Genomic DNA, 10,552 nt, shown 5'->3' with positions numbered 1-10,552 from the left:
TTCTATCCACTGAAAAAGCTGTCCTCTTTGGAGCTTGCTTCTCAGGGTGCCTGGAAGAAGTTGAGGGCGCAGTTTTGCTGGATTCCTCATCAGACGACATCTGTCTGTTATCCAGGTGGAGTAACAGTCTCCTAGGCTTATCCTTCAGAGTCTTCTTGGAGAAAGTCTGACATTTTACATAACTGGATTTCATGTGGGTAAAGACAATAGATGCAAAGTTTGTGGGGGTCTCAGATGAAAATTACCTTTTTGCCACACCTGGATCAGTCCTTGAAAAGGGAGGTCTTCTCCTCGACCGCTTGTACTTGAGTCTCAGCTATGAGGTGCAAGCGAGCAGCCTAAAAACGCAACGTTTTTAGGTGGTAAGTGGTGGAAACCTGATCTCAAAGAGTTGTAATGAAAATCAAGCTTAAAAAGCTTCAAGTATGACAAAAATGTCTAGAATTAGTATTGAAAAACGAATTTGCTCAGAGAGCGGAAGAGGATTCCCCTGATCTGTAGACACAGTGAAAAATCTGAAGATGACTGGGAGCCTAAGCCCTGCTACCTCATTGGTTGGGCCATAAAAGGAGGTGGAGGAACTCCACAAGGGAAGGGCTATACAGGCCCAATGGGGCTCTATTTGTGTAGGCTTTTCTTCCTATAGGAATAAGTTTTATATTTTTCTTATTTAAATTACTGAGGATTCCCAGTCTGACGGGGAATATTCAAGCATGTGAATCTATGAAATATCCAATGCTGGAGAACTGTAGGTACTCTAGGATACAGTAAACTAATCTTAAAGGAGGACCCAAAGGGTCCCTAGCAACACTGCCCATACGGAGCTGTGTGCTGCAGTAGTATAACACTGATGCCTTTAAGAGCTATGCAGCAGACAGACTCCATAGTACAGGTAAAATATAAAGAAAAGATTTCCAAAAGACAGCCCACAAGAATGAATGAGTGGAAAAAGGTTCCACTCATGCAGGATTTAAAGAGAAAGGTCAAGGAGGCCAGCAGAAAGTGCTGGGGGCCTCACTAGGAAAGGGGATGAAGCATAAAAATGATAAATCTCCCTAATGGGGGTCTCTGGGAGATGCCTTCCAGATCTGTTGGTACAGCTGCAGGTTGTATGCGTTCAGGCCCACCACTCTGCTCCAGCAGGCTTCGGTGGGTTGCAGCCTCATTCCGATTGCCCCCCATTGGCCTTCGAGACCCAGGTTTTGGATCTGCTGCAGTGGTGCTCCCAGGGTCCTGTCCACCTTTCGACCTACAGCAGGGGATTCCTGACACAGCAGGGGGGGGGGCGGTGGAACATCTGGACCCGGCCAAGTTGACACCGGCGGCCTGGTTGCTGACCAGTTGAGGCTTCAGAATGCTCAATATTGGTAGGACAACTGTGATATCATTTGACAGGCCAGGAGCCCCTCGATTCAGTCCCAGTAAAATATTAAATGGACTAGGTTCTGCCATTGGGCTCATGACAAGGGTTTGGACCTTGCCACCTGTCCTCTGGATGACGTACTGGCTTTTTCAGCACACCTGGCTCGGTCTGGAGTTCAGGTGGATACGTGCCACACTTATTTGATGGCCATTGGGGTTATAAGAATTCCCCTGAGCATGTATTTTCTGCAGCCAACCCAGTGGTTAAGGCCGACTTTAAGTGGTTGTCCAGGCTTTTCCCACCAGTGCATAGGCCACACCATGTCTGGGATCTCAATGTGGTCCTTGCATCTTTGTAGCGCATGTCTTTCAAGCCAATGGCCTCTGTGGACATCCGCTTGCTGATGCTAACGACAGTTTTACTGGTAGCTCTCACCACTACAAGCAGGGTTAGTGAGCTTCAGGCATTGTCCCTGTACAAGAATTACACAATTTTTCACAATGACAAGGTCATCTTGCACACTCACACAAACTTCTTCCCAAGGTGGTCTCTCTTTTTTTATCTGAATCACGAGATCTGCCTGCCGGTGTTTTTCCCGAACCTACAGTCAGAGGCAGAGAGGGCCCTGCATTCCTTGGGTCCTCAAGTTAAATGACAATATCATAATTATACATGACTTTTCATATCTCTCGAACAAAATCCTTCAGGAAGTCTGTGGCATTGTTTGCGACTTTCAGAGGCTCCTCCACTAGCTGTCAGGCTTCCTTCGCCCATTGAATTGTTCAGGCCATTTCGGAAGCGTATACAGCCATGGGCAAACCCATTCCTGAGGTGATTCATGCCCAACTGATCAGAGCCAAGGCCACGGCCGTCGCGTTTCAGAGACATGCTTCTTGGGATGTCATCAGCAGGGCATTTACTTGGGCCACTCAGTCGGCCTTCTGTGAGCATAACTCACTGGACACCAGCTCCAGGTGCGATGCAGAGTTTGGTCAGGCAGTTCTGAAGAACATTTCTGCTTCATCCTAGATATGAGGCAGGTCGTCACAGTTCCACCCTATGTTTTCCCCCCTTCTTTAAAATTGAAAAAAGGAACAAAGAAGGTAGAATGCAAGCCTGGCAGAGACGAAAGATTTCTCCAAGCCAAGTCCATGCAGTGAAGTTGGCATTGGGCAAATTAGTCCCAGATGATAACCGTGTCTGTGAGATCTTCACAGACTATCAATTGCTGGTGGATCATACATACCCTGACCTCCTCAAAGAGATAACCTTGTTTATGGTTTCACCCCAGCAAAGAGTCCCTGGATTCAGACATAACAGCAGATGAGCTTTGGTCCACAATCTCATCACTCCATTCAAGTAAATTGCCAGGTCCCATTGAATTCCTAGCATAACTATGAAAAAGGTTAGGTAATAAGATTACTGGTCAAATGCTCTCCATGTTTCTGGTGCGTGTGTACATGTGACAGTTGCCTCCCAAACTTACGTCAGGCCAATACAATTATGATACCCAAGAAAAATAAAAGATGAATGCACCGCCTATAGACCTATCTTGCCCATTAATGACGTGGCACAAATATAAGCAAAAATCCTAGAATCACATCTATCGAATTTACCATCTTCTCTGATTCACCTTGATCAAATTGTTTTTTTGCCAGATTAGCCACTTGCATGAATATTCATAGAGTACACATTGCTTTGACTCAGTCTGCTGGGCCATAATTGGGGATATGGGCTTTGGGGGGAAATTTCTACAGTAGGTAAAATTGCTCTATGAACATCCACAGGCAGCAATCCGAGTTAATGGGGTAACCGCTTGTCCTTTTTCTCTGGAGCGGGGGGACATGCTGTCCTCTCGCTGCTTTTTGTCTTGGCCATGGTGCCACAAGCAAAATGGCTAGGGGGAGGGGAGGCTTCATGTGGCCAACAAGTCGTGAGAACCAAGCCTCCCCATCCATTATGGATGGCCAACCAATGCCACTTCACCCAAAATTCATCTTTTTTGGAATCTGGGGTGAAACTGCCAATGCCCATTATGAGATGCTTGTGATATCAAATGACTAAATTCTACAAAAACGCGACATAGCAGTGAATTGGTGCACCCATGACTCTCCCACAATATATAAGTGGGAACGGGGAAATGGACAATTACATGTTGGTGAAAGAGCTTTTGTGTTGCGTGAACAATCATGGGATCATGTCACTTCTCCCCAGGGGGGAGCCCTTCCTTGTGAGGCTAGGGAAGGTGAGCATGCTATGCAACATTTTCCTAGGGTTGGCGGAAAGCGGGACCTCACAAGGAGAGACTCCCCTCATGGAAGGGCTCCTATTCCATGATCGAACTCCCTAACCCCCAGACCCATAAGACCCTGAAATCCTTATCCCCTTTAGAGAATCTGACAGCACTACTGTATGTTATTGTAATACTCCCTTTCTTCCTGCACGACTTAACACCACATCTTATAAAAGTAATATGAAGACGATTGAAGGACCCATGCAAACTAGTCCTTTGCCAAGTACTAGAGGTACTGGGAAGAGGTTGCCCCGAGGTGGCCTGAAGAATACACAGTGGACACAAACCAATGACTATGGCACTCCACTGTGGAGGATCTAGCTATATGGCATATACACCGACAAAGGACTTTAGGAAGGCAGAAGCCAGTGTGATGCTTGGCAAGCTCGGGACGTTTAAACCTGGAAGCACACAAAGGTAGCAAGTATTTACTCTGGAGGACGCAGAGAGCAGATCGAAGGCATCCTCTGCAGGCTGACAGAGCGAACCTGAGGAAATGCTGGAAGACGGCCGACCGTGGTGCGATCTCGGAGGTGGACTGGGTGGTCCCTCAACTGTGCCAATAATGGCTGGCCAGAGACCCTGCATAGAAAACGCAGCGCAGCGGGGAGCAAAGATGAAGTCAAGAAGAGCGTTCATCAGGGACGCAGTGACCCTCTTCAACCACTCTTCGGGATCTCTCCCGTGGGATCGTACCTTCTCGAACCTCTCGTTGAGGCTCTTCACAGCTTCCACCAGCTCTTCCTTCAGAGGCTGAATCCATGTCCGTAATGGCCACCGCCCCCACCCTCTTTTTCCACCCGGGGTCTTCACGGGGGTCTTGTCGATGGGCTGGAAAGAGGATTCCCTCTGCGGTGGCAGGGAATCTCTGGGCCCCGAGGTCGCCTCCACTGGTATAGCCTCCACAGGCTTCAGCCGGCTCGCCGCAACTCTCTCGGTAGAGGCCTTAGCCAGGTGAATCAAGGCCTTCACCACCTTGGGCGCACTTGAGGCCTTCACCTTGGGGGAGGAGGGGGTGGGTGAGTGTCACCGCCTCGCTCCCCCTCGGCTGAATCCTTAGATCGACCGGGGCCTCTCCAGAAGCTTACCCGGGTTCTCGGATTCCCTCTTCCCCGAACCAGAGCGTTGGCTCGTGGTTGATGGTGCCGGGGAAGGTGCGCCCTGCCTGGCAGCCAAAGAGCCCGACCTTTCGGCGCTCCCGGTGCCTGCGGCCTCGCGGTGCTTAGCTTTCTGTTGGGCCTCCATCGCCGGGGCGCCCTCACAGGACTTAGAAGACTGCTCAGACCTTTTCTTCTTCTCACCTGCTGGGCCCTTCTCCAGCCAGCTGGCGAGGCGGGAACGACGATCCTTCATGGTCCGTTCCGATAGTTTCTTGCAGAACGCACAGTCCTTCTCCACGTGCGTCTTGTCCTCAAAGGCAGTAGAGACATCTCAAATACTCGTCCTCCTTGAAAATATTCTGTAACCCGCACCCAGGGCAGTTCGTGAACAGCTTGAATCCGGGCGTCGAGCTTCCCTTGTCCTGGGCTGCGTCCATGGTAGGATCATATCTTCTGGAATCCTCCAAGAAGCGTCATTCGATGAAAACCTCACCCTTGAGGGGCGTAGAAAATTCCGAAACGGGTCCCCGTTGATCGGAAGTAGAAACGGTGGAGCTTGAGGCTTGATTAAACTGAAAAATGAGAAAATCTCCTTGAAAAAGCGAGAAAACGCAGCAAAAGCTCGACAGCTATAGCACGAGGACTCCCAACACTTGAACGTGCGGTAAAAATCTGAGGATGGCTGCCAAGGGAGGGGCTTAGGGAGAGGGCAGTCATTGGCTTGGGGCAGTATGACCCAGAGATCAGTGATTTGTTACTACTAAGAAAGACCGATCAGAAATGAAACGGATACTGATTTTTTCTTTACCGAGGATTCCCAGCCTGATGACGGGGAATATTCATGCGCATGTGAATCCATGCCAGACCAGATGCTGGAAAATTTGTACATTTCTACCGGATAGAAATCAGAGCCAGGGCTTTCGCCAGAGACAGCATCCTCAATTTACTTAAAAGGTATCCTCTTAACACAAAGGCTCATGTTAGCCCTGGTTGACAAGTATCAAATGATTACTTTCAGGGGGCCTCAGAATCGAGAAATGTTTAACTCAAATTCATTTAAACCGATCATATACAGTTCCCTACAGCCAGCCACTACTAGAGACGAGAAGAAGCTGGAGAAGTTTCCTCTTGAAGTTTGCATTAGAGGTTCTCAAATCCGTTGCTTCTGGCCCCTTTCTGCATTTGGAATTGCTTTTTTTATTTAATAGGCCCATCTACAAATGCATCTTCTTGGTATGATAAATCACTCTTTACAGTAGTTAAAAGTTTGCTCTGTGCAGTTTTCAAAAATCGATCAAACCATTTCTAACTGATTTGCCACCACTGGTTTGAAGAATGGTTCTGTTGTAACAGATTTACAAATGGTCATGAGAAGGTTATAAAAAATATGCAAGATTTTTTAAAAAAGGTTCCTCTGACATTTGGGGGGTGACCTGTGTGCCATAAGGTTTTAACCTCAGTTATTCTTCGCAAAGGTTCTGATGAAACCTTCTGAGGCTAAGCCCATTATGAGAAACGTTGTCCACCACCAATCTTTGTTGTGGGGGCATAAGTTCCAAAGTGCTTAATCAAACTTGTATTTAAGGATAAAACCATTGTGGTCATGCTCAAAGCGTGTTACAACTTCCCCATCCACACCTTTACCCTAAAAACTATTATTAATCAGGAAGTCAAACAGATCGCAAAGATACCAAAACCCATTCGCATCAATTTTTTCATCCAGTAGTTAACTTCAGGAAGGGCATAAATGGAATCTATCTTTGTCAAAAAAGTGACACTCTTTGAAATAGTAGCAAAGATTTATATTAAAATCAACCCTCAATACCAGCCCATTATTCAGTCCCACGACCTTGCTTAAATATTATACTCCATCTCTGCCACTATGCATGGCATTATACAAATCTAGCACAGGGGTAGAAGTAAACCTTAACTTAGTAACCAAACACCAAATGTGTACTCAATACTAGATCAACTGCACAAATCAAATTAGTAAATCACCTTTGATAATTTCTTTGCTGAACCTGAATGCATTAGCATGAACGCTCATGTAGATCATATGACCATCAATTCTAAACTGGTCAGTCCATATTTCACGCTTTAAACCAAATATGTTTTACACTTACACCTGTGTTATTCCAGGAGCCAGCAGTAATAGCTGCATGAGCGGAGCCAGGCTTTGAATTATGTTGCCTATTATCCCAGATGCAGCATGAAAGGATGGAAATCTGTCAATACCCTCAGGTGAAGCTAAAGATGGGAAAGTATTTGGGCAAGTGAATTTTGTTAGCCCTTATTAACTAATATCCTAGGTAGTGTTTTTGCCAAGGTCTTTGTTTTTCACTTGGAAAGAGCAGAGACTTCTTACTATTGGTATTTAGTTCTAAACCATTCAATTACAGTATTCCAACTTGGTTTAGGTTTATGAAGCCACAGATTTCCTTTTAATTGGAATATCTCTTGTGTAGTCTTATTCTAGCAACGTAGGTGAAAGAAACAAGGTGAAACACACATTCGAAATTTCATTATTTGTTTTTAACTTGTAAAATGGTGTTAATCCGCACTTTATGACTATTATGGTCCAAATGATTAACTAGATTTATAGAAATAATATCAATATGTATAATAATGTTTTGCGACCAACTCAAATATTGGTGCTTTGGTAGACCTCTTTCCATTTTAGAACAAGTGCCTGAACTTTGTGATGTCACACGTTATAAATGGTGTATGCCAAGGTACTAAAAGGTCATTTTTTCACCCTAAAAGATAAGATCAGTCAAAACAGGCTTGGCATGCTATTGGGAAGAGTGGCAGCATGATTCAATTATTTATAGTAAAATCCAGCTTTCACAGAGCATAATACCTTTAAGATGGCAAACATGCCATATAGTTACCCATTATACCTTTATTCAGTCCAGGCTAGTTGGCTAACTGTTCTTTACAGCCTGATAATTCAAAACTAAGAACCAGAATGATGATGCTGTTGACTAAAAAAACAAGCCTGGCTAAATAGGTCATAAGAGATAGCTCTCCCTGCATCAACTGACCATAGGGGTGATCACAGGGATTTCATTTTTACTATCAAAGGAGAATGTGGAAATTGATTTATACTCCAATACACAAGATGCATCTAAAGGCAAAATCCTAGTTTCTCAAGTGTCCATATTGAAAATCACTTCATTGAAGTACAGGACAAAGTGAAGACATTGGGTCTCCCCTGACTCTTGTCTTAGTGCTGATACCCAAGTAGACAGTATTGATAAAGAATCCCAATATCACCTAAGATTGCCAAGGCTTATAAAACCCTATGCTACTATAAAAAGTTCTGGTGAGGGCATCTATTGGACCCGATTAGATTACAGTAACACTCGTAAGCTGCAAACATTACAAAATAACGTTGATCGTATCATTATGGGTATATCTAAGAGAGAATACATTACTGCATCTAGGAAAGAATGACACTGACTGCTGGCATACAGAATATGTAAACACCACCTCACAAACGCCTAATTGGGTGTGCTCCTTCCTACCTGAAAAAAGTCTGACAACAAACATCGGACAGAAAAAACCTTCTCTAGCTACACCTTTAGGCTTATATGCCCTAAGGTTAGAAGGGCGAGAAGGAAAGGACATTCCTTTTCGGTACAGGCAGCGGTTGCGTGGAACAGTCTGTTGATCTACGGAGGAAGAAGAATGTTCTTGCCTTCCGCAAACATTTGAAAACAGCCTTGTTCAATTAAATTGGACTGACACCCCGACTCCTGATTTCGGTCTTTTTGTTGTGATGTGTGTCAATGTGCGTCTTGATGCCTGCAGGCTTTTGGCGTGTGATAAATAAAATAAATCAATATGTTCTATGGGTTTCCTTCCACTTTGGAGGGTATATTTCCACGTTTTAGCTCACAGTTTTTTTCACAGAGGAGAAATATCAATTTGTATACCATGCTGGTCCCACCAACAAGAGCAGCCAGGATTGTTGGGCAGCAGGAAAGAGGGCCGGGGGGACCTTGGATAGAACAAATTATTTGCACACGTCTGTTCCAATTAGAGGGGGTCCCGCATTTTTTGATACTTTGAAAGAGTTGATGTTTCACCCCAGGTTAAGGATAAACCAGATGTGCACCCCTTGCTCACTATGCTTATAGAGGCCCAGCTTTACCTCACCAGAATAAGCCCAACAACGCCGAAACATGTGTCGGTGCTTGACTGCAGACCGATATGTAAATACATCGTTCTCCTCTGCAAATGAAACAGAGTTAAAACATGGTCGAAGTTCCTGAGTAGGAAACCTCCCATGGAACAGGTTATTTGGCCTGGTTTGTTCTCATTATAGGCGCTCACTTAATATTCACATATGCAAGATTAAATGCCACTCGTCCCCCATTTCCTCTCTAAAACGAGACATGTCCTTCCTTTTGGAACAAACTCCATGTGGCCTCATAGCCCAGACATGCTGGAATTATCGGACAATTATCTTTCATCCTTCTAAATTGCTGGGGAAAAGTCAATCATATTTTAAAAAGGGACCCTCACTCTAGATTAGGAAATCATTTGGCGCCTTTTCCTTGCATCCTTAAAGATAATGAAATAGCTATTCCCTGTAAAACGTGTAAGACTCCAAGCCTTCTGTGTGCAGAGATTAAGTGAACCCATGTGAATTCTGAGTACTTCATCCAGTGCTGTATGTATTATTTGTAGCCGGACTGCAGATTGCATGGTTCCTGTAATACATGTCAGACTACAAATACCAGAATTCAAAGAAAAACAAATGGCGACTGGGGGCAGCTTGAGAGCTCGGGGTGCCCCTTGAATTCATTGAACATTACTTAGTAAAGGAGTTCAAGGGTGCTGTAGCTGTGCGATGCATGAATTAGATTACAGCATATACATTTCCTAATGCAAATCACAAAGGACGACTTCCCCGGTTTTATTATGGAGGTTGCTTAACAGGACGACTTCCCCGGTTTTATTATGGAGGTTGCTTAACAGGACGACTTCCCCGGTTTTATTATGGAGGTTGCTTAACAGGACGACTTCCCCGGTTTTATTATGGCGGTTGCTTAACAGGACGACTTCCCCGGTTTTATTATGGAGGTTGCTTAACACCACATATTTTCTCGGTGCCACAACAGAGAGCTGATGCCGTCCACGTTTACTGTCCACAGCTCAGCGCAACAAAAAGGCAGCTGCACCGTAGCAGAAACTGTAAATGCTAAAGGCTATTAAGCATTTTCCTGTCAAAGTGAACCTAACCCAAGTATGAGGGGGGGAGGGGTACACTTCACTGATGTCAGTGTTGGTGCTTTGTTGGCTGGCTGTGACAGCAGTTCCCTTTGTCAGCGCAGACGGAATGTGGAATTCGGTTTTGAAAAGTTGCAGCTCATGGCTTCTCCCTGGCCAGTAGTCTCTAAGCGGATGGCTTTTGGAGCCAGGGTTCGCAAGTGACAGCTTAGATGCACAAGGGTCTCTGCACATGTGCTGAGGCTGAAATATATTTCTATGTAGTCCTTGCTACACAGGAGGCTCTGTGTCCTCTCGAGAGCCTAACATTCCTAAAGCGTGGAGAAAATAGGATGGTCAGGAGTAAACAAGCAAGTCTAGTGGGGAGACCCAGATTATTCACAGAACATGTGCAGAGAACAGGCAGTTTAGAACAAATTCTTAGTGATGCAAAGAATGAAAGGTAAACATGAGTAGAAAGAAGTAGACTACTCAACACCGTTTTTAGACTATTCGAAATTATGTGCGTTGTTGGTCATAAAAAGACAGAGCAAGGTATTTAAAATGACAGACGCACCA

The sequence above is a fragment of the Ambystoma mexicanum genome, chromosome 6p (genome assembly GCF_040938575.1).
Source record: "Ambystoma mexicanum isolate Mex_15411 chromosome 6p, UKY_AmexF1_1, whole genome shotgun sequence".
NCBI lineage: Eukaryota > Metazoa > Chordata > Amphibia > Caudata > Ambystomatidae > Ambystoma > Ambystoma mexicanum.
This window is presented reverse-complemented; position numbering follows the sequence as displayed.